The sequence below is a fragment of the Chelonoidis abingdonii genome, chromosome 2 (assembly GCF_003597395.2).
Source record: "Chelonoidis abingdonii isolate Lonesome George chromosome 2, CheloAbing_2.0, whole genome shotgun sequence".
In the NCBI taxonomy this organism is placed as follows: Eukaryota; Metazoa; Chordata; order Testudines; family Testudinidae; genus Chelonoidis; species Chelonoidis abingdonii.
The window spans coordinates 264,184,889-264,210,074 of NC_133770.1; the positions used below are offsets into that span (position 1 = coordinate 264,184,889).

The window sequence follows — 25,186 nt, forward strand, 5'->3', positions numbered from 1 at the left end:
CTACAATATTAGCAACTAAACCTATACCCCAATATAACGCGACCCGATATAACATGAACTTGGACATAACACAGTAAAACAGCGCTCCAGGGGGGTGGGGCTGCGCTCTCCGGCGGATTAAAGCAAGTTTGATATAACACAGTTTTACCTATAACACGGTAAGATTTTTTGGCTCCCGAGGACAGCGTTTTATGGGGGTAGAGGTGTACTACATCCCCATGCATTTGCAGCATAACAAAGAGCATTGCCCCATAGAGAAAGAAAACAAAAAAAATTGCCTCTTTTCCTTTCCCTACCTCACCCCTGAAAAAGGTTTAGGTGACAATAGGGACTATCATGATCCCTTCTCACACTTTGCCAAACTCTTAATCTGGATTGTATAAATACACAGATCTGCATGAAAGCTCTCAAGGGGTGATATTTTGTACCACTTTTTATCACCAATCCCCTAAAAAAATAAATAGAATTATGATTTGTTTGCCACAGGCGGCAAAGCATAGAAAGAGATATATACAATACAACTCTCCAATTCTGCAAACACTTATGCACATGCTTAACTTTACTCTCTGAATAGTTCAATTGAATTCAATGCCTAAATGACGCTCAGTGCCCATTGTTACACCCAGAGAAGTCAACAGGAGTCTTTCTATTAACTTCTGTGGGCCTTGGAGCTTGCCAAAGGTAAATGAAAGACAGCTGGCAGCAGCCAGTGGATTTGCACTGACTTTGTAATATTTAACATAAAAATAATTTATATACAAGAAATATTTATTTCTCTTTTATCTGAATATAACTGGGAACTGAAAACTATTCCATACACGGAATGAAAGGGGGTCTGATTGCGTTAAGTGCTTTTGTATCCTTTGTCACAATAATACTATTCGGTCAATCACAACAGAGATCCTTCATCTCCTATCTGCAAGAGAAAACTACAGATGATTCTTGCACATTCTCCACCACTTGAAAAATGCACATCACAGAGCAGTAGTAGGCCATGGCAACAGAACGGTGCAACACTAAAGCACAGAACAAATGATTAGTTGTCATTGTAACTCGGGTAGGCATCACCGCATGGAGATGCTATGATCCAGGTGACTGGGCAGGGAAGCAGGAGACCAGAGCTCTATTTCCAGTGCTTACACTGACCTTTTGTGACACTTGGTAAGTCACTTAGAACAAAATGGTCCATGTTGGAGGCCTGAAGTTCAGCTTTTGCTGTCCCTCTGCACAGGGGAGAGTTTCATCCCTAGCAGCTAAGGACTGTGTAATGATAACACCAACAGTGGCATTTAACACCATTAAAGGATGCGGAGAGAAGACAAATAAGGGCAAAGCTGTGTCCCTGCCCTCCCTCAACATTGGGCAGTGGGGCTGAATCATGCTGCACCCTTTCATGGTATGTACCGGGGCATGCTGCCCATATCTTGCTGGTGCTCTAGAGGCAATTTATCTGCCTCACACACAATGCCCCACAGACATCAACTGGGGTGGGGTGGTTCCGCACACACCCTATGGCTGGGCTGTGGCCTTACACCCACAATCTGCCTTTATTCTATGTAAACTGTGGCCTGGTTTATACTACGCATTTAAACCGAATTTAGCAGCGTTAAACCAATTTAACCCTGCACCTGTCCATACAACCTTTATATCAATATAAAGGGCTCTTTAAACCGATTTCTGTACTCCTCCCCGACGAGGGGAGTAGAGCTAAAATCAGTATTGCCATGTCGGATTAGGGTTAATGTGGCCGCAATTCGACGGTATTGGCCTCCGGGCGGTATCCCACAGTGCACCATTGTGACCGCTCTGGAAAGCAATCTGATCTCAGATGCACTGACCAGGTTGACAGGAAAAGCCCCGTGAACTTTTGAATTTCATTTCCTGTTTGCCCAGCGTGGAGTTCTGATCAGCACGAGTGGCGATGCAGTCCCAAATCCAAAAAGAGCTCCAGCATGGACTGTACGGGAGATTCTGGATCTGATCGCTTTATGGGGAGACAAATCTGTTCTATCAGAACTCCGTTACAGAAGACGAAATGCCAAAGCATTTGAAAAAATCTCCAGGCTATGATAGACAGAGGCCACAGCAGGGACTTAGCACAGTCCTGTGTGATAAGCATAATGGAAAGCCAAAGAATCAAACGGACGCTCATGGAGAGAGGGAGGGGAGACTGAGGACTCCAGCTATCCCACAGTCCCCGCAGTCTCCGAAAAGTAATTGCATTCTTGGCTGAGCTCTCAATGCCTGAAAGGTCAAAAACATTGTCACCAGTGGTTCAGGGAATATGTCATCAATTTAACCCCCCTCCTTGTGAAGGAAAAGGGAAAAAAATCATTTCTCGCCTTTTTTCAATGTCACCGTATGTCTACTGTATGCTGCTGGTAGACGGTGTGCTGCGGCATTGAACAGCAGCATCCCCTCCCCTTTCTTTCCTGATGGCAGACTGTACAAAATGGTGGAAAACCGCCCTCATCATCCCGTGAGTGCTCCTAGCTGGCCTCGGTGAGGTCGGCCAGGGGTGCCTGGGTAAAAATGGGAATGACTCCTGGTCATTCCCGGCAGATGGTAGAAAAGGCTTGGTAACCATCCGCATCACAGCAGCTGGAGGCTGAGCTCCATCAGCCCCCGCTCCCTTTCATGTCTAAAGAAAAGATTCTGTACTCACTGAACTATCATAGCAGCGGGAGGCTGCACTCCTCTCCCCTGAACCCTTTAATGTCGTGCCTGGATTATCAGAGCAGCTGGAGACTGCCTCCCCTTCATTTTATCTCACTAAAAAGTCAGTGTTTCTTATTCCTGCATTCTTTATTACTTCATCACACAAATGGGGAGGACACTGCCACGGTAGCCCAGGAGGGTTGGGGAAGGAGGGAAGCAATGAGTGGGGTTGTTGCAGGGGCTACCCCTAGAAGCGCTGCAGGCTCATCATTCTGCGGGATTCTCTGGGGCTCTGACCGGACGGCTGTGGTCTCTGGTTCTTCTAGTACCTGCCCATATACGGCAAGGACTGACCTATTTTTAGACAACATAAAGAAGGAGACCAGGGAGTCATTCGCATTTTTGTCCATCACCCCCGTCCGACTCAGCGAGGCCACCAGGACACCATCGACAGTAGCAGACTGTACAAAAGATGATACCGTCTCGCCAATTCCAAACGCAAATGGTGCAATGACTGATAACCCATCATCTATTGCATATTACAAGGCAGAATGTGCAATAGGGATGATAACCGCTTGCTACTGGCAAGGCAATGATGCTGTTGTGTAGCACTGCAGTACCTCTGTCAGCAGCATCCTTACATACGTGACAGTGAAAAAGGCAAACAGGCTCATGGTGCCGTGCTATGCGCGTCTGCCAGGGCAATCAGAGAAAAGGGCAAAATGATTGTTGCCGTGCTTTACGAGAAGGATTAAGTGGCAACTTTACCAGAATCACCCCGTGACAATGTGAGCAATAGTCAAATGGTTTCTGTAAAGGAATCTGTCTACTATCTATTAGAGTTCTTTGAAGGGTCAACAAACTGTGAAAGGGGATCAATGACAAGTGTACTAGATTTCTGAGAGCCTTGACAAGGTCCCTCACCAAAGCTCTTACGTAATTAAGCTGTCATGGATAAAGGGAGGTCCTTTCATGACTGAAGAATGGTTAAAAGACAGGGACCAAAGGTAGGAATTAATGGTAAATTTCAGAATGGAGAGGGTAACTAGTATGTCCCAAGCGTCATCCTAGACCAATCCTATGCAATTATTCATAAATGATCAGGAGAAAGGTAACGGTAGGTGCAAAGTTGCAGATGATACTAAACTGCCTCAAGATAGTTAGACAAGCAGATTGTAAAGAATTTCAAAAGATCTCACAAACAGTGATTGGGCAACAAATGGCAATGAAATTTAATTGGATAAATGTAAAGTAATGCATATTGGAAAAAATAACCAACTATACATACAATATGATGGGCTAATTAGCTACAACGATCAGAAAAGATCTGAGTCATTGTGGACAGTTCTGAGATGTCTACGCAGTGTGCAGAGCGTCAAAAACAACAGGATTGTTAGATTTTAAGAAGGGATAGAGAATAAGACTGAGATATATTATTGCCTTATATAAATCATGACACTCACATTCTCGAATACTGGTACAATGTGGTCCTCCCTCAAAAAGATATTCTAGCACTAGAAAGTTCAGAAAAGGGCACTAAAATGATTAGGGGTTGGAGAGTCCATATGAGGAAGATTAAATAGGCTAGGCTCTCAGTTGGAAAAGAGGAGACTAAGGGGATATATAGAGGTTATAAATCATGATGATGCTGAGAAAGTGGATAAGGAAATTATATTATTCCATAATACAAGACTAGGTCACCAAATGAATTAATAGCAGCAGGTTTAAAACAATAAGGAAGTTCTTCTCACGCAGCGCACAGTCACTTGTGGAACTTACTGAGAGGTTGTGAAGCTGGACTATAACGATGTTTAAAAGGGAACTGAATAAATCATGGGCTAAGTCATAAATGCTATTAGCCTGGATGGTAGGAATGGGTCCCTAGCTCTGTTTGTCAGAGATGGATGGATGGCAGGAGAGAGATCACTTGATCATTGCTGTTAGGTTCACTCCCTCTGGGGCACTTGGTGTGCCAATTAGTTGGAGAACAGTACTGGTGCACAGACCTTGTTGACCCGGTAACGGCCATTCTTATGTTCTTATGTCACTGTTTTTGCACCATCATGCATTGGGATCTCAACCCAGAATTCCAATGGGCGGGGGAGACTGTGGGAACTATGGGATAGCTACAGGATAACTACCCACAGTGCAACGCTCCGGAAATCGACACTAGCCTCGGTACATTGACGCACACCGCCGAATTAATGTGCTTAGTGTGGCCGTGTGCACTCGACTTTATACAATCTGTTTTAAAAAACCGGTTTTTGTAAAATTGGAATAATCTCGTAGTGTAGACATACCCTGGGAAACTTTGCTTTTAATAATGTGTCATTTCAGCCTTTAAGAATGAGCACTGATTCCTTGAATCTATGGCAGGGGTGGACAAACTACGGTCAGCAGGCCGGATCCGGCCCATCAGCCGTTTTAATTCGGCCCTCAAACTCCTGCTAGGGAGCAGGGTCTGGGGCTTGCACCACTCCAGCACTCTAGCCAGGGAGCAGGGTTGGAGGCCTTTCCGTGTGGCTTCCAGAAGCAGCGGCATGGCCCCCCTCTGGCGCTCTGCCTCCTATGCATAAGGGCAGCCAGAGGACTCTGCTCTGTGTGCTGCCCCCACCCCAAGGAACTGTGGCCAATGGCTGGGAACTGTGGCCAATGGGTGTTGCAGGGGCAGTGCCTGCGGATGGGGCAGCATGGAGAGCTGCCTGGCCATACTTCTGCATAGGAGCCGGAGAAGGGAACGTGTTGCTGCTTCCGGGAGCTGCTTGAGGTAAGCTCCACCCGGAGCCTGCGCCCAAGCCTCTCCCCATGCTCCAACCCCCTACCCCAGCCCTGATCCCCCTCCTGTCCTCCAAACCTCTTGATCCCAGCCCACAGCATCCTTCTGCACCCCAAAACTTTCATCCCCAGCCCCACCCCATGGCCTGCACCCTCAGCTGGCACCCTCACTCCTCCCATGCCCTGCCCGATCCCCCTCCCACCCTCCAAACCCCTCAATCCCAACCCAGAGCACCCTTCTACACCCCAAACTCCTCATCCCCAGCCAGATCCCTCACCCGCCCTGAACCCTACCCTCCCACCCTAGCTCGGAGCCCTCTCCTGCACCCTGAACTCCTCATTTGTGGCCCCACCCCGGAACCTGCACCCCAACAGAACCCTCATCCTCTCCCACACCGCAACTCCAATTTTGTGAGCATTCATGGGCTGCCATACAATTTCTGTTCTCAGAAGTGGCCCTCGGGCCAAAACGTTTGCCCACCCCTCATCTATGGTTTACCATAAATTCATTCAAGAGAGCACATAACTTTTTGTATGTACATACCACCTGCTGTACGCTGCCTCTTGAATAGTTCCTCTTTTGTTTACCGTACTCTACTTCTGTCCTGGAAAAGGTAGGAAAACACAAATTTATAAAAGGCAAGGTAGGCCAAATGCACTCTTTAATATTCTGCGGGGCAACATATAACTAGGCAATGCAGCAACACAACACTATAAAATAAGACTGGATTCACCCACTGGAAAGTCCATGCTGGAAAATGAATGAGAGAGAGAGAGAGTGTTTCATGTTGCTAAGAGGAAAAATTATTGGGATCTTTGGATGATTAGCAACAATAAATATGGAACAAGACCACATGAAATAGGCAGGCTGAAAGTATACAGTAAACAGTATCCAAATAGCACATAGAGCAAAAATGAGTCAGTGTCACCCCAGACACTGCAAAGCAAGCAGGAAATCTTACACAGCTATTTATAGTATGAGATGCAGCCTAGTAGGAAAGAATAAAGACAATGCTCATATTCATGCATTATTTAACTGCTTCCCTGTTTATGCCCAGCTAAACAGAGATCCACACCGAAAACATACTAAGGGAACACTGTCTAAACCAGTCTTTGGAATCGATGAGGATTGTCACAGCGTCTATCTGGGTCTCAAAGCAAACTCACCATTACCTGATCAAAGAAAACTACTGCACAAAAGAAGTGTGTTCTTTGGCATCTGCCATTAAGTGTATCCAATAAAATTGAAACACTGTGAAAAGTTAACCTAGCCAGCTATTTACAAAGGCAAGAGTTTGGCCATACAATTTGTCCAGCTACAAGAAACTGGAGTTTAAAAATGAGCTATTCCTCCATTCGTAATGAATAGTACTGTAGAACCTCAGCCTGTTAGCCAGCATGGCCAAATGCCTAGAGGACTAACTTGTGTTAATGGCAGCAAAATTCTATTTAAAATTCATTTGCAAACAAACTGAAATGATTTAAGAAATGCAGTTCAACCTCATTTGAGGATAATTCAACCAAATTAGCCCATTCAAACTTTTTTTTTTAAATTATACACTGCAGACCCAGCAGCAAAACTTTAAAATATTGAGATGGCAAGAAAACACAAGCAGAATAGATGAAGTTTGTCATTTTGCAGAGCGTATAATGTTCACTGCAACTATTTAAAAGCTAAACAGAAACAGCTGATATTAAACTGGTATAAAACCCTACTTACAATAGAGAGTTTTGATGATATTTTCTAACACATACTGCTCTGTGAGCTCCCTTATTCTCACATGTATTATTTTTCCTTCCATGAAATGTGTAGTATCTTCTTCTGCTATCTGTGATGGGCAGCCTCCAATAATTTTTTTTTTTTTGTTAGCCACTGTCATCAGTTAGGTCTCTGTTCCATACAGTAGTGGGGTCAGCCCAATCACATGGTATAATCTGACCCTTAGTTTGGTGTGGTTTGACCAGATATTGTTCATATTCTAGACGTGGCGTTTGCTTTTCCTAATTTCATATGAATATCTTTATCACAGCCACCACCAAATGTCATCATGCTCCACAGGCAGCAGAACTCCTCTACCTGTTCAGTTTCTTTTCCATCAACTTTGCAGCTTATGTCCAGTTTCCTACCTTCATAATCTTGGTTTTCTCTGCATTTACTTGCAGTCCAATTTTCACTGCTTCTTGTTCTACCTCTGATGTATGGGCAATCTTTCTGTTCTGTGTCATTCTTAGTAAAGCAAAGTTAAAAACCGAAGATGGACTGATAACACCCAATGAAATTAGAGCAGCCATCAAAGGCCTCTGTGATGAGGTATATAAAACCTACACTGGGACAGAAGGGGTTAAGGAGCAGTTCTGCCCCAGATGACTACGCTCCACTGTGCCTGCAGAACCTGGTTCTCCTGGAGGAGAAGCTTGAAAGGGAGCCAAGACCACTCAAAATGAGGGGCAGACAGAATAGGAGGATAGACCTAACTTGAGAGCTCCTGAGTAAAGGCACAGCAGAAGTCCTTACTGCACGGGAGGGATCTGCAAGCGGCAGCTATCCCAGGCCTTAGAGGAGAAGCCACGGAAGAGACCCAGGGGAGAGGTAGCTGGGAGCTTTGTCTTGGCCTGAGAGGCTGAGCCCTGAGCTGGGAGCCTGACTGGAGACAGGGGCCTACCAAGAGCCTGCCCAAAACCCTGGGGAGAGGGAGAGCTTGCCAGCTTCGGGCATGGGAGGGAAACCCAGGAACCTGGGCCAGTTTGAAGCCAGGGCAAACCTGGAAAGTAGATTACCAGCTGAGCCCCAAATGGGCAGAAGATTTGGTTGTTTTTGCTATTTTCTGTTGGACTTTAAGTGTAAGCAGAGTCAGGATGAGCTGTACCCTGACATCTGGTGGTGAAGTATGGGAAGTGTGGAAAGAATGTCTGGAATGCAAAATCTCAAATATTTGCATAGGCACGCCTAACCCATCCCAGACTGCCGAGCTGTGGGTGCTTTGTGACAGAAATGACTCAACCTCAGTTGGGTGGTACTTGCTAGACAAGGGACATGGGTTCCAAAACCCTGTGAAGGGAGAGAGGTTGGGGACAGGTATTTGTGCCTGGTGGTGCAGGCTCCTTGTGGAGCTAGAAGCATCAGTTGCACCTCCTCCTCTCTCCACTGTGGAATGTCAGAGTTGATTTTTTTTTCCCTTAAGACTCTAGATACAGGTTGCTGAGCTGAACTCACTTTGGGCTAATGGTGCACTAGCACTGGGCTCCCCTACTATGTGCTGAGATCACTAAGAGCTGAAATCACAAAAGAGCTGAAATTACTGAGCTGGGAGCACTGAGTACTGTGCTAACTAGTGGGGGAGCCTGAAGCTATACTGTGGAAGAGAGCAGCTGGCGGAGTGGAGCAGTTTATGGGGATGGCAGGAGCGGACCACAGGACAGCTGGTGGAGTGGAGCGGCTGGCAGAGCGGAGTAGCTGTGGGGCGTGTGGAGCAGCCCACAGAGCGAGCGGAGCCGAGCAGTTTGCTGGGACAACTGGAGCAGCTCACGAGGCAGCTGGTGGAGCGGAGCAGTTTGTGAGGACGGCCGGAGGAGCAGAGTGGAGCGGCTGGTAAGGCGGAGCAGTTCGTGGAGAAGGCGGAAGCAGAACCCACGGAGAGGCAGGGCAGTTGGCCCTGGACCACATAAGGTGCCCCTTTCACCCAGGCTGGGGGGAGGGACCTCTACAGATAGACTCTTGAATTCTGGGGTGGCATTGACCAGAGACTTTTGGGTTGTTGGACTTTGGAGTGATTGGACTTAAGACCCTAAGGGGAAAAGGACATTGCCAAATGTACTTGGGGGTGGTGGTTATGGTTTGTGTTATAACTCTGTTTGTGGTGTTTCTCCAATGGGATGCCGCATTGTTTCCTTCCTTTATTAAAAAGATTTCGCTACACTCAGACTCCCTGCTTGCGAGAGGGGAAGTATTGCCTCCTAGAGGCGCCCAGGAGGGTGTGGTATGTAAGTGTCCCAGGTCACTGGGTGGGGGCTCGAGCCGGTTATGCCTTGTGTTATTGAAACGGAACCCCTGGATACTGAACCTGGCCCTTGTTGCTGCCAACTCAGAGGGGCAGAAGGGTTACATAAGGAAACGACTTTGAGGCCTTGTGGGGAAGCAAGTGGTTGGAAGCGGCCCAGAAAAGCAGCTCCAAAACACTCCAGGGTGTTTGCAATCACCACCTCTCATTGGGCCCTGGGCTAGAGCCCAATAGAGAGGGAGGGCCCAGGTTCCCTTACCAACCTCCCTCTTGTGGAAGGGGCATAAAACTCTTTCTCCTACATCTCCCCAGTGAGGACGAGACGATAGAGGCATTGTAAGTCCTGAGTCAACAGTGTGCCATCCCCCGGGGACTGGAGGGGGGCTGAAGACTTTCTTTTGTGGGACTGTTGGGCTGTATATATTTTGTTGGACTCAAAGAAAAGGGAAGAGGGCTAACTCAGCTGGACATCTGGCCAGAGGGCTGAGTTGCTACCTAGTGAGCAGTGGACTCAGGGCCAGTGCTTCCATTTAGGTGGCCTAGGCAATCGCCTCAGGCGCCAGGATTATTGGTGGGAGGCATTTTGCCGGAGGGGGTGGCAGGCGGCTATGGCGGAGCTGCTGCAGTTGTGCCTGCGGACGCGTGGCTCCGGTGGACTGCCCGCAGTCACGACTGCGGCAGCTCCACCGGAGCCGTGGGACCAGCGTGCGGGGCGGCGAAATTGCCATGAGGCGCTAAAACCCCTAGCACCAGTCCTGGGTGGACTGCCATAGCATTGGAGTCATTACTGGGAAGAGACTCCGGAGACGGGGAGAGCTGGGACCCATTGACCTAATCCTTAGGCTGCAATACAATGGGGCTGCAAAAGCTCCCTGCGCTGCTGCAGGGCTGGTGATGCCACATCCATGCAGGCATGAGGTGAGCAGGAGAGGCTGTGGTCCTGGAGGGGCAGAGCAGAGACCTTGGCCAAGAGTCTGCTCTGCCCAACCAGGACTGCAGCCTTTCCTGCATTTTGCACCTTCAGGAATCAGGAGTCACTGGCCCCACGGTCATGGGTCTGCTCACTCACATGACAGTGGAGCTGCAGAAACCCCCTTCCTGGCTGCAGAAGCCATTCAGCACCAAGGTGGCCTCCTCCACAGCTGGGGGCTCCTCCTCTTCCTCACAGTCTTGACCAGTGATTTCTGTTCTATTATCCAAACATCCACATTATCTGAATCCTTTCCTCATCCTCCAGCAGGAGATACATGGGAGACAAGGAAGAGAATCGGATCATATGGAGGTCTGGATAGCAAGGTTTCAGATAAACAGGAGTATACTGTATTTACTCTTTGATAGATCATTGAAAAAGTGACTGTGTGGCGAAAACCCATCTTAATCAACTTTAAGAAAGTATTCAATTGTGTCCACCCAGAGAACCCAGGGACTACTGCTAGAAGGGGTACCAGATACCAGACAAACTGACCAGCATAAGGAGTTAACATGCCGGAAGTAGATGTGCAGTGAGATCTGATACAGGCCTGAGTGAGAGGTTTGATACTGTGGCTGAAGTTAGACAAGGGGGTGAGTCATCACCAGTCCTCTTTGCTTTAGCAGTAGACTGGGTGATGAAGTGGGCAACATAAGGCATAGTGGATGGTGTAAAATGGGTTAGCAGAGAGTTCTGGGACCGTGACTTGCTGACAACAATAAGGATGCCACAATACCCTTAACACTGCCCCAGTGTGTGACTATTCCAGTTAGTGTCTACTTAGAACATCAACCCTTCAGGGCAGGGACAGCCTCTACTTATGAGCCTAGCACTATTTGGGCATCAGTGTAATAATAACTGCACAAGTTGGGATGTTTAGAGCAACACCACTATTCCACTTCTCAGAGTATTTTATAGACTAAAATGCTATAATATAAGTGATGTCCAGGCCAGATTCACTCCTGTATATACATAGGGTACCAGTTTTCACTGCTTCTGTGCCCATTAGGCCAGCTGTGCTGATGGGGGGGATTGAGCCCCAGAGGAGACTGGAAGACAATATTGCGATCTCCTGCACTCTTGAGAGTTCTGCTACACAAAGGTACAGCTCTCTAGGAGCCTCACCCCTAGCAGAGGCTGCCCAAGGGTGGCACTGAATCCAGTCATGTATTTGTCTCAGAGAAATATTCTCATTTGTATTGGACATAGCAGCATTCAGACCTCATGCTGCAAGGTATGGGGCCATTCTACGGAAGCCAGTGGGAGTTTAGACTCCTTAGCATCTCGCAGGAATGGGTCCTTTAATCTTATGGGACTCTGAAAGAGCAGAACGTGTTGTAAATAAGACTATATTGTTGAGGGTTGGGCTAAATGAGTATTTGACCGTTCTTACAGCAACTTTTTTTAACCACATCCATTTTGTAGGTGTTTTGGCCTCAGACTTTGCCATTTCTTTTGAGGGAGGCTTGTTACTTTCACTTCTACATGGAAGTGAGGTTTGCATTATATTGCATTGCATTGCCAGAACCACTATCGGAAGGTAAAACTTTATCAACCAAAGAAACAGTTCCTGCAACTGCCATTCTAATGAAAGGTCGTGCCAGAAAATAAAACCAGGTCACAGTTATAACAGAACTCCAGGCCTGCAGACTCTGAAAGATTGATGCTGGAGCGCTTCTTTTGTGTTCATTACAAACCCTGCCTCCAGCTGCAATAGCTTTAAACTGACATACATCATGCCCAGTTAGCAGCCTGTTTTAAAAACATTAACAGAGAAAGTGCTTTGATCTAGCTGAGAGGGCATTCTCGTTTGTTGCACTGGTTAGAAGATTAGTTCCCATTATTTCTGTGCTAAACAACATGTTTAATTTCACATCTGAAGTTACAGCTTTTATCCTACCTGGTGTATTAGGAAGACTGGAAAGAGCTAAGGATCCTTATACATAACCACTGTGTTTTATTTTTTGCATCATAGCCATTCGACTTCTAAAAATACACATACACTATTTAGAGCCTGATTCTGATCTCACTTACATTACTTCCAATCAGGAGTAACTCAACAAAAATCAGTATTTCACTGGTATGTAAAACGTGTAAGCAGGATCAGAAACAGGCCATTAAAGAATTCAGAGTGTATTACACCTCACAGATTCTGAGTAGGAAATAAAATAGTTCAGAGGTTGGAGGTGCTAAAATTCCTACTCCATTGCCAGTTGTGCTGCTTGTTATAATGCAAATTACTTTTATAGCAGTACTGGAGAGACTATAGTTTAGTATTAAATTGTGTAGTTACTTTGATTGGTGATACTACCAGAGACCCTACTACATGAATATAGAAGAATGTAATGCAGCTCTAACACTGTCACTATGTCTGAAGTATCTTCAACATGCACAGTTAATTCCTTCACTTATTAAGTTTCCCTGAACAATGCAGCTTGTCCAGCTGTAATCAATAATTCATTGAGAGAATTATGAGACAGAGACAAGATTGTTCTAAAGGATCGAATAACCCTTCCTTATGGCCAACAAAAATAATTTATTTTAGATTTTAGTAGTGAAGGACCAGAGTTATTTATGAGAGACGTCTTCATGTGGTCAGTGTTTATGAGCAGATTTTTAACAATTGGAAATGACCTGCTTTCCACAAATATGTACTACAGAGCTCACCAAGCTAGAGACAGATGTTAGACTGGGGGAATAGGGAGAGTAGTCAAATTAGTCAATACCAATTTCATGGCACTCATACTTATTATTTACCCATGTCCCCTAGCAACATAGCAATATGCTGTTATATTATTTTACCATGTCCCACACTACTATACCTTCTAGACATTTTTTGCCACATTCTGCTATCCTTATTCATGCTGACTATCTTACGCTTCAAACAATTCCATTGAAACCACTTGGGAAATTTATGGATTAAGTTACCACTCAGCATACGTAAGGGTGGCAAAATCTGGAGCACAGGAACTGTCATACTGGATCAGACCCATGGGCCTACCATTCCAGCAGCAGATATTCAAAAGAAAGTACAAGAACCCCTGCAGTAAGCAGATGTGGCATAGTCTGCCTCCCAGCAAACCTCCAAGAAGCCCCACCCCCGCTAAAAAGTCCCTTACCCCTCAGTTCTTGTCTACAGTACAAATGCTTTGAAGATATTCAGATACAGCTGTTCCACTCAAGTCCCATAGTGCAGAGGCAGTCTATGCCAACAGAAAAAGTTTTCCTGCTGGTACAATAGCACCACCTCCATGAATGACACTAGGGGTTTTGCTGGCATAGCTGTGGGTTTTTTTCCTCCATCCTTCACTGACATCGCTATTTTGACAAAACTTTGTAGTGTAGACATGGCCTAATAGTCAGAGATTGCATAAGCCCCGAAGCATGAGGTTTTATATCCCTTCCTAACCTTTGAAAAATATTTACTATTATAACTTTGGCTATTCTTTTCTTAGTCATAAAAATGTGCAATCCCTCTTTGAATGTTGCTAAATTCTTGACCCTGCGGTTGTATCATTGCTTTAAGTTCTGAGACATCACATCTGTTCCAGTACAGTTGTTTCTTATATTGCTACATGTGGAAGGTTCTTAAACAAAGGGTTTACTTATTTCGGACGCTGTCCATGATATATTCTCCCACACCAGAAAAGTCATTGCCTTGGAGAAATCCCAAACCCTGAGGCTCCATCAAACACTGAAATCCTCCTACTGAAGGAATTGCCTCCATTAAAAAATTATCACTGAAAAGTTTTACTGTAAAATTGTTTTTCACTTTTGCAGACTAAGTCACAAAGAATGCTTGATACAGTGATGTATTATCACACGTACGTTCTTATCCTTTAGGAGGGCTGTCTCCTTCTCCATCCTTGAAGCAATCCTGTTAATGAGGGGGACTATTACCCACCCCAATGTACCTCTTATTCTTGCTGGGATGGCTAATTTTTCAAATCACTGTTATTAGATCTTATTAGTGTTAGTGCAGGCAAGACAGTACAGGACCTGAGCCTTTGCCCAAAATCTAACCAGCCTAAAGGCAACTGAGCCAATTAAGGAGCAGAAAATGAGAGTTTTTTTTAAAGTTTTAAAATGTGATCCCTATTCATTTTTGCCACCTTTGGCACAACCTGATTCCACATTGACCAAAAGCATCAAAATGTTGTAAGGCCTGGTCTACACTGGGGGGGAGGGGAATCGTTCTAAGATACGCAACTTCAGCTACGGGAATAGCATAGCTGAAGTCGACGCATCTTAGATTGAATTAAAATTACTAACTTCATGTCCTCGTGGCACTGGATTGATGGCAGCAGCTCCTCTGTTTCGTTTGCTTCCGCCTCTCACACTGCTGGAGTTCAGCAATTGACAGGAGAGTGATCAGGGATCAATTTATCACGTCTACACTACACGCAATAGATCGATCCCCGATAGATTGAGCGCTACCCTCCAATCCGGCGGGTAGTGTAGATGTACCCTAAGAGAATGCTGCTCTTGTTGGATTCCCAGGCCAAATGGAAACAGGATGTACTTGAATGACAAACTCCAAAACCTGCTTTCATGACAATTTACGGCCAATTTTGTAGATGTAGGCACTCATCCTGCTAATACTTACGCACATGCTCAATTTTAAGAACAAACTGTGTATTGAATTCAATTTAACCACTAACTTGCTTAAAGTTAAACCATATATAAAAGTGTTTGTGGAATGGGAGATCTAAAAGATTTACATATAAGGTTTAGATTAGAATCTGAACTTCACTGTGTAAAGGTATTTTTATTATTGTAAATTACTGGTATAGTCTTAGTATTTTGGATGCTAAACTGAACCTACAGTCCCTTTTAAGGAGAGTCTATCACAGAGTAGCAAACAGTAGAAGTGCCACAAGTAAGCAGCGCACCATTAGTGCGTATACCAGAATGGGAGATGGACAGCAGCAACATACCTGGGGTCAGCACAGAAGATGGATCACAGTTTTATCATTATAAAGTAGGAATTGGAAGTGATGACTGTCTGGAAAAAAATGGGGAGATTGCTAGCTCATACGCCTACATCTTTGTGTGGCAAACTGGTACAGTTACTCAAAAAGGTAACAGCCAGTGCCCTGGCATCAGATTCATGTGCAGCACACTCTAGTTTTATCATTGGGCTCTTCTGAAGATGGTAAAAACAACAAATTGACCTTTATACTCCATAAAATGTAAAAGAGTTTTGCATTAGAGTCATCAAGTTGTGATGCAGAACAGTGTGCTCTCTATTTTATTTTTTAATGCAAAATGTAACGTTTCCGCCAAATTACAGGAAATCTTAGAAATCAGTCACAGCTTAAGAAAAATTAAGAAAAATTCAAGCAAAATCAAGCATAGTCTATCACCAGGGCTGTGATAAAATATAATTATTTGAAGCCAGTAACAGAGGAGCTACACTTTCACACATTTCCTGCTCTTCAGGAAAGACTTGACAATGTCCTTTTAGATCTTATATTAGGCATGTGCTAGCTCATGGTTCTGCCTATACACTGTGAACTGCTGCTCAAGACACTTGTCTCCAGTAAACGTCTTTGATATACTTAATCATTGACTTACATGGATGTTTTTGAGGTGCATAACAGAATCTTTTACTAAGGTTTTAGTGGGACTGCCAACTGGACTGTAAAATTGTTTGTCTGTGCTTCATATTTGTTATTTTTATTTTGGTAGTCATGGATGAGAAACTATCATTATAGAAGAATCAATTAACCAAGAATGGGACAAAGCCAGTGTAATACTAATCAGGGTAGTTTTTTTAAATATCATGCAAAATATTATGATATTTTAGGGCTTTGGCGAACTCCCACTGAAGTCAATGCCAGTCTTTCTACTGACATTAACAGGAGTTGGATCAGGTCCTGAAGGACTAACAAGTACAATATTTGAAATGAGGTGTGGAAAACATTTCTAAGAAAATGAAAAACTACTGTAAATGGTTTTGTTTTTTAATTAATTCAAAAAACGTGTCCAATTTCAGAGAAAGTTTTGCTAACATACTGAATTTGAAAATGTTGAACAACATTTTGCCTGTTTCTGAGTGAAACAATAGCTCATCTGACCTAAGAGGAAATGAGTTTGCTAAAGTTTTAGATGACAAAAATCATCAATTGGTCAAAAATGTAAATAAAGACAGAAACTGGAAAGATTTCAAAGCTATGAAAAATGAAAAAATATTTCATGTGAATTTCCATAAACTAAAAATTGTGAATTTGGCCCTGCTCTAGTTTGGAAACAGCTTGGTTGAGATTATTTAAGGATGTTCACAGTTTGCCAGATTGTAAGTCACCACTAATGTACCCAAATAGATTTTAAACACTTTGAAAAGTAGAAATAACTACTTTGTGCTTCATAACTGACATTAAATGTACTCCAGTGATTTTGACATTTTGCTTGAACTGAGCACAGTATAATGATTTATAAACTGGTGTCTGGTTTCAGTGTCTCCATTCTCTTGCCTCATTTTAAAGGTCCTGACCATCAGGATGCTATTGAGAGGCAAAAAGTGAAGGAGATGGGAGGCACATAGGAGACTTTGTTTAGGGCAAAGAGAAGACTCTGTTCCAAATCACTTGAACTCCAGAGGATTTCAGAAGTAAGGTGCATAGTTTCCTAGGAGAAGCAGAAGGGAAGGGGAAGAACAGCAAAAGTCCGTCTAATGGCAGCTGTCTTATAGATGACAGGTGGATGAGGAGACTACAGGGGAAATACTCATTGGCTGTTTAAAACTCAAGGGTTTTTGAACAATGAATAGATTGGTCAGACTAGATATGGCAGGAGGGAGCCCACAGTCAGATGCCAAGAAGCTTCATCACAAAATAATTACACTGCTACTAATACAAGGGTGTCCACCCTATGGGACAGCAGGACTAGTGGCTTGGCCCACAACTAATCTGAATATATATTTACATATTATAAAAACTTTATCTTTCTTGGCGTTCCAGATTTGATAGGAAATCATTATTTTCAAATCAAATTGAACGCTTCCAACCATAACATGTGGTTGTACATTTACCTGTCCCTTACAGAAATTGCTTTGTTGGCTTCACCAGCCCTAATACACCCACAGTGAATCCACTTTGTCTTCACTCTGAAGTTAAAGGGTAAGGACAGCTGGAGGCTAATTTTTAGGACTCTATAACCTATACTTTGGGCACCTGTGCAATAGTAGGCCCTCATTTCAAAGTAGTCAACAAGACCTATGAACTCTTCACAAAAATAAGGCATCAAATGAATATAATAATGGACACAATATTATATAAACACACCTTACTCCTCTCCTGTAGATAAGGCTACTAAAAACGGATGCCTTATCTTTATTTTCTGACCTATTGTATAATTTTCAAACATTGGCCTTGCCACCCACATATTTGTTAGACACTAGCTTCACTGTTATTTAATTTATCTAAGCTGACAAGGATGGGGTGGGAGGGAGATGAATGCAAATTTGGAAAGCTCTGCTCCTGTTTTCTTCATGAGCAGAATAGCAATATCAAGTTAAAGAGTTTTAAGGTGCCTTGTCAACAAAAATGGTTCACAATATACATATTCTTAGGATTTTAATAGAATAAGTATAATATGGACACTCTCTGGGTTGATCACATTTTTACAGTTTAGTAAAAGCAATAAGTGGGATTTGTTGTTTTTTGTCATACAGTAATATTGTCATTTCTGTTTATCAGAACACACTGTAAGGAGAGAAGTAACAAGACAATTCAGAACTGCTGCCAGAACACACAAAGGTATCTGAAAGGCTGAATGTCAGTAACACAGTCATCATTGTGCTGACATATGACATTTCGGAGTCATACTTCAAACCCTGGGAGGGGTTCTAATTAGGGCTGTCAAAAATTTTTAAAAAGAGAATCGCAATTATTCACATGATTAAAAAAATTAATTGTAATTAATTGTACAATTAATCGCACTGTTAAACCATAACAGAATACCATTTATTTAAATATTTTTGGGTGTTTTCTACATTTCAAATATACTGATTTCAATTACAACATAAAATACAAAGTGTACCGTGCTCACTTCCTATTTATTTTTAATACAAATATTTGCACTGTAAAAAACAAAAGAAATAGTATATTTCAATTCACCTAATACAAGTACTGTAGTGTATCTCTTTATCATAAAAGTTGAACTTACAAAATTCAAATTATGGACAAAAAATAACTGCATTCAAAAATAAAACAATGTAAAATTGTAGCGCCAAATAAGTCCACTCGGTCCTATTTCAGCCAATCTCTCAGACAAACAAGATTCATTATATTTGCAGAAGATAATGGTGCCCACTTCTTATTTACAATGTCACCTGAAAGTGAGAACAGGCATTCGCATGGCACTATTGTAACTGGCGTTGCAAGGTATTCACATGCCAGATGCATTAAAGATTCATATGTCCATTTGTGCTTCAACCACCCTTCCAGAGGACATGCATCCAAAGCAGAGTGGACCGATACATGTTCATTTTTATCACCCGAGTCAGATGCCACCAGCAGAAGGTTGATTTTTTTTTTTGGTGGTTCGGGTTCTGTAGTTTCCACATTCAGTCAAGTGCTGTAGCTATTTTTAGAAATCTCACACTGGTACCTTCTTTGCATTTTGTCCAATCTGCAGTGACAGTGTTCATAATTCAAACATGTGCTGGGTCATCCTCCAAGACTGCTATAACATGAAATATATGGAAGAATGCACGTAAAACAGAGCAGTGGACATACAATTCTCCCACAAGGAGTTCAGTCACAATTTTAATGAATGCACTCTTTTTTTTAAACGAATGTCATCAGCATGGAAGCATGTCCTCTGGAATGGTGGCTGAAGCATGAAGGAGCATACAAATGTTTAGCATATCTGCCACGTAAATACCTGGCAATGTCAGCTACAAAAGTGCCATGCGAATGCCTGTTCTCACTTTCAGTTGACATCGTAAATAAGAATCAGGCAGCATTATCTCCCGTAAATGTAAACAAACTTGTTTCTCTTAGCGATTGGCTGAACAAGAAGTAGGACTGAGTGGACTTGTAGGAGCTAAAGTTTTACATTGTTTTGTTTTTGAATGCAATTATGTAACAAAAAAAATCTACATTTGTAAATTACACTTTCACACAGAGATTGCACTACAGTCCTTGTATGACGTGAATTGAAAAATACTATTTCTTTTGTTTATCATTTTACTGTGCAAATATTTGTAATAAAAATAATATAAAGTGAGCACTGTATACTTTGTATTTTCTGTTGTAAAAGAAATCAATATATTTGAAAATGTAGAAAACTATCCAAAAATATTTAATAAATTTCAATAGGTATTCTATTGTTTAACAGTGCAATTAATCATAATCAATTTTTTAAATCACAATTAATTTTTTTGAGTTGTGTGAGTTAACTGCAATTAACCAACAGCCCTAGTTCTAATCCTAGTTCTATTGCCGACTTGAAGTGTGACTTTGAGCAAGTCACTTAGACTCTCTGGACAAAATTCAGCCCCATAGTAAGTACGCACAGTACAAGTGAAGTCAATAGGAGTTGTGCCATTTTGCCCTGGGGCAGAAATTGACAGTCTATGCATCAGTTTCCACATATGTATAATGTGATGCTATGAGTATAAGTTAACTCTTTCATTACTGAACAAAATTACATCAGTACTGCCTGAGTACCAACATCATCAAACCTAATCCCAGTAGATACGCAAACTTGTACAAGTGTGCACGAATGAGTACAAAATTGCATAAATATACTTAAATAAAACCAGAAGGGGTGATAGAGCAAGGTAGGGAGACAGAGTAAGATACCAGCATTTAATTGTTCTCTCCTCCAGCACTCACTCACTCACCTCCTCTGGTTTTTCTTTTCTGTTTACTCTTCAAGCACCATCAACTCAACAGCCCCTCAAGGAGTTCACACCTCACATGCAGATATCTTTCCCAGGCATTTCATTTTTAGTGCAGCCTCCCTCCACAGTGTCTCCATGATATGTGTGTGTGTCTCTCTCTCTCACACACGCGCTTCCCCAGACATTTATGTTTACCAATCCACCTCACTTTTAGGAGTCCAGCTAGAGAGAAGGAGGAAGCAGGAGGATCAGATCCTTCCCAGGCCAGGGTTGGGGCAGCAGCAGTGCAGGATCCTCATCCCTTTTCCAAGTGTCAAAGGTGGGGGAAGAACACACAGAGTCACGGTCTACACCAAAAACTTAGGTCAACCTAGCCACATTGAAATATTCACACCCCTGAGAGACCAAGTTAAGCCAGCGTAGGTCCCCAAGTAGACACTGCTAAGTCGATGGAGGAATTCTTCTGTCCAACTAACTACTGCCTCTAAAGGGGATGGATTATTACAGTGACAAAAAAAACCTCTGTAGAGGAGCGAACTTACTCCTGCGGCGCCTCCTGCTGGTGACTCCTGGGAATTAGGTCATTCCAGTTCTGGAGTGCCCTCTGCAGGCCGGTGATCTTCCTGTCCACTGGCCCCCGTGTCACTCCCTGGATCTGGTGTCCTTTTATATGGGGTGCTGCCCCCTGGCAGTAACCCCTTTCTCTCAGGGTCTCCCCTTCCTGGGAAACCCCCACCCTCTATCCCCACCTTGCCTCAGTATATGGCTACTGCCAGTCATTATCTAGTCCCACGACCTGGGGCAGACTGCAGTATCAGCATACTCATCACTGGCAAGGAGGGATTGGACCTGCTGCCTTGGCCTACCCCTGGGCTGCCCTCTGCAACCCCCAGTACCTGTTGGCCTTGTGCTAGGCCACAGCGTGGGGCTTTCCAGGTTAGAGCTTCCCAGCTCCTCTGCCTTTCCCCAGCTCCGCTTCACTCAGGTACATTGTGTCTAGCTCCCTGCAGGCCCTTCTCCCTCTACAAACAGAGAGAGCCTTCTGTCTGCCCCTGGCTTCTCTGCCTTTATAGGACCAGCTGAGTCTGTTTGGGGCATGGCCCCAGCTGCAGCCACTTCCCCCAATCAGCCCAGCCTAAAAGCTGCTTTCTCCAGCCATAGCCCCCTCCCAGGGCTGTTTTTACCCCTTCAGGGCAGGAGCAGGGGTCCACTCCTCTACAACTTCCTTTCATTGCTGTAGCAAGTGTCTACACTACAGTGGCGCAGCTGTGCCATTGTAGCACTTGTTGTGTAGACGTCCCTCAAGAGGGGGCCAGAGATTGCTGCAGAGCCAACAGGAGATGCTGCTTCCTAGCCAGCACTGGATGCACAGGTATACTCCAGTCCTGTGCTGGAGGGAGGGAGAAAAGGGGGCAGGAGCTCTACAGTTCTGATTGGCTGCCTTTCCCAGGATGCCAGACAATGGGAGTGACAGCCAATCAGTGGGGATTCTTCTGTTGATTGATGAGTTTTCTCTGTAGACCCAAAGGAAAGGTTGGAAAACTCAGTCTTTGGAGGAAACCCATGGTTTTGGCAGCCATAATACTGGACTAAGGAATGTGGTGGAGGAAAGAAGGGGTTGGACAGAGCAAGTGGAAGCAGAGAGATACTGGCTGAGGCTCACAGGTGCCAGTTGTTAAAACTCCACCAGAAAGAAGTGTTAGGCCAAGAGCAGAACACCATGCTGTTCTGGTCTCCCACAGCTCACAGTTGCTGCTGCCTCCTTCCTATAGCTAGCAGTCCCTTCATCTCTACCACCGCTCTCTCTCTGCCAGAAAGAATGCTGTAGCTCTTTGTACTAAGAGGGTTCTGTTTATACCATATAAGTGCTCAGTGCTGTTGTTATTATGCTTGGTTTTCATCATCATATCCTGACTGGTCAGGATGCAAATATCACCGTGCAATTCCTGAGCATCACACTAGTTTAGTCGGAAGCATTCTGTGCTACCCACCGATGACCAAAGGACTCTCCAGCTGTTAAGGATTCAGTGCCTTAGATATAAGAAGTTTTAAAAAGCAGAGTACATTTTAAAATGAAAAGGAATCTTAACCTCACATGCGAGATAAAATGTAAAGTGTAGAGCACACAGTGGACAAGGAACCAAGGAGAAAAAAGATTTCAAGGATGAAAATGCATAGCAACCTCGCAACAGTTTATATTAAATTAAGGTGAATGCCATTTACAATTTAATAACTGCATATCGCCAGAGACAGGCGTCAGAAAGAGAAAGAGAGAGAGCTCAAAGAGCTCATCCAAAACACAAAGCTAAATGAATATTCATTTCCCGTTGCCTGGAAAAATATCACATGCATGTTCTTGGTGGGAGACATCTTGGTAGGAGACTTGTTGCAAGCCAAAATACAGCTGATGTGTAGCATGAGAAGATCATTTTACTTACTAACAGGCAGAAATGGAGCAACATATTGTGGAACATTTAGCTGGCTCTTCTCTCTTGCAGAGACAATTAAGTCCCATCTACCTAACTTTCTAGGAAAGACCTAAAAGTATCCTGATTAACTACTTTTCCACCAACTCAGCATGAAATACAGAAAAAGCCTGTTCAGGGTTTATGCCCTCACAGCCCAAATATCATGGGAGACTCCCAGATGACCTCAGGTCACCATACAAGACATACCAGAAGAAGGCAAAAGAAAGGCCTTCTGAGAGAGAGCAGTTCAAATGTTCTAAATGTGAAGGATATAACATCTGCTCCTCTCTGGCATAAATGACAGGAGATATACAGGGAGACTAATATCAGAGGTGTTTTAAAAGATTGTTTCAGCCACTATTTAGATAGAAACATTCTCCAGTGTGAAAGGACATTGCTTGAATAAAAGGAACAAGAGCTGGCCAGCACTGACCTGGACTGAAACCAAACAGGAGCATTTGGAATTGTCAAAGCACAAAGTACGTGAAGTGAAGGCATTAGGGAAGGGGTGAGGGAGGGGTAGGAGAAATGCATCAATCCCAGCAAAGCAAATATCACCATATGTGTACTTCATAGTAAAAGACAAATGCAAACAGAGATCTTTCCAAAATAAATACCTGAGCAAAATAAACACATCATGTCAATATATTAAACATAAATAATGAGTGAGGTACAATGGAAAGTCTCAATCGCCAGTCACAAGTTCGAGGTAATTATGCAAAAAGAAATTATTTTCCTCTTGAAAGTGCAGTCCCAATAAACAATAACGCTTTGCACTTCCAGAGCAGTGATTTTCAACCTTTTTTCACTTGCGGACCCCTAAAAAGTTTTGAATGGAGGTGCGGACCCCTCTGGAAATCTTAGTCTCTAGATCCCCAGGGCCCAGGGTCTGCAGACCACAGGTTGAAAACCACTGTTCTATGCAAGAACCTTTCATAGACCCCTTAAACACAGTCTGTGAACCCCCAGGGGTCCGTGGACCACAGGTTGAAAACTGCTGTTTTAACAGTGCTGTTAAAAACAATGAATTAATTAATTAAGATTCACAACCTCCCTGCAAGGCAGTTAAAGGATATGAGATGCACTAGTTCAGCCATCAGTAAGATACACAGCCACCTCTTGTGAAGAGCATGACAGCTGTTTATGCACCCAATTCTGAGAGGTACTGAGCACCCACATTTCCCTGGTGCTAATGACACGGTAACAATACACAACAATTTTAGCACAAGGAGTGACATATCCAACTTAAACTGCAAGGTGGATTTAGGTAGAGAAAATATAATCAACCAAATCAGAATTTGACCAGGACATCAAGATTAAGCATTCTAGCTCGCAGAAAAAAGTTCTTCAACGGCCACGAATGTTCAGGGCCTCAGCTTTACGTATCTTCCAAAAAACCAGCATCTCCAGCAGTACAGAACTCACTAAAAGCACATTTGGACTCATTCCATACCTACTCACAGGGAAGTATGACATCTTACTGTGTTGCCATCACCTTTTTCTGCAGTACCTGAATGTTTCTTGTCATGCATCTACACAGTAAAGAAAAACCTGAGGCTGGCCCCTGCCAACCAGCTCAGGCTTGGGCTGCAGGGCTGTTTCATTGCTGTGTAGACTTCCACACTTAGGATGGTGCCTGGTCTCAAGAACCCTGCGGGGTGGGAGGGTCCCAAAACTTGGGTTCCAACCCAAGCCTGGTGTGATACTCTATACCTCGGGGGAGCACCCTATTCCTTATCTATATATAATTGTGATATCGCATATAAAGCAGGCCATGTGAAGTATCAGGAGGGAAGGTTATGATCTGCTGAAACCCATGGTTTCATTTCAATATGTACATCATCACTGCATATGAAGTTATGAGAATTGTGTTGTATGATTGTCACTAAAATATGCAGTGGATTTAGGAAGCACCCAGATACTAACTCTTCAGAGACAATGACAAGGGAGGTAACCAATACCTGGATGGGTGCTGAACAGACATCACCAGCCATTGTCCAGCAGAGGAGTTATAATTCAATGATTCACTCACAGGAGACACATCAAGAGTATTGCTTCAAATTGTGACTTGGTAATGCCCACCAGACATGCCTGGCTCTAAGCACATAGACTCAGGCCTGGTCTACACTATGCGTTTATACCGAATTTAGCAGCATTAAACCGAATTAACCCTGCACCCATCCACACAACGAAGCCCTTTATTTTGACATAAAGGGCTCTTAATACTGATATCTGTACTCCTCCCCGACGAGGGGAGTAGCGCTGACATCGGTATTGCCATGTCAGATTAGGGTTAGTGTGGCCACAATTTGATGGTATTGGCTTCCAGGAGCTAACCCACAGTGCACCATTGTGACCGCTCTGGACAGCAATCTGAACTCGGATGCACAGACCAGGTTGACAGGAAAAGCCCTGCGAACTTTTGAATTTCATTTCCTGTTTGCCCAGCGTGAAGCGCTGATCA

General features: G+C 43.8%; 1 protein-coding gene across 1 annotated transcript in view; it reads right to left on the reverse strand.

Annotated features, from left to right (window-relative positions):
• NCALD (neurocalcin delta) overlaps window positions 1-25,186 on the reverse strand; it is a 151,983-nt gene that overhangs the window by 113,484 nt on the left and 13,313 nt on the right. Inside the window, exon 2 of the mRNA XM_075063140.1 lies at window positions 5,978-6,038. The gene's annotated coding sequence lies outside the window, so the exon portion shown is untranslated. The remainder of the gene's footprint in view (window positions 1-5,977; window positions 6,039-25,186) is intronic.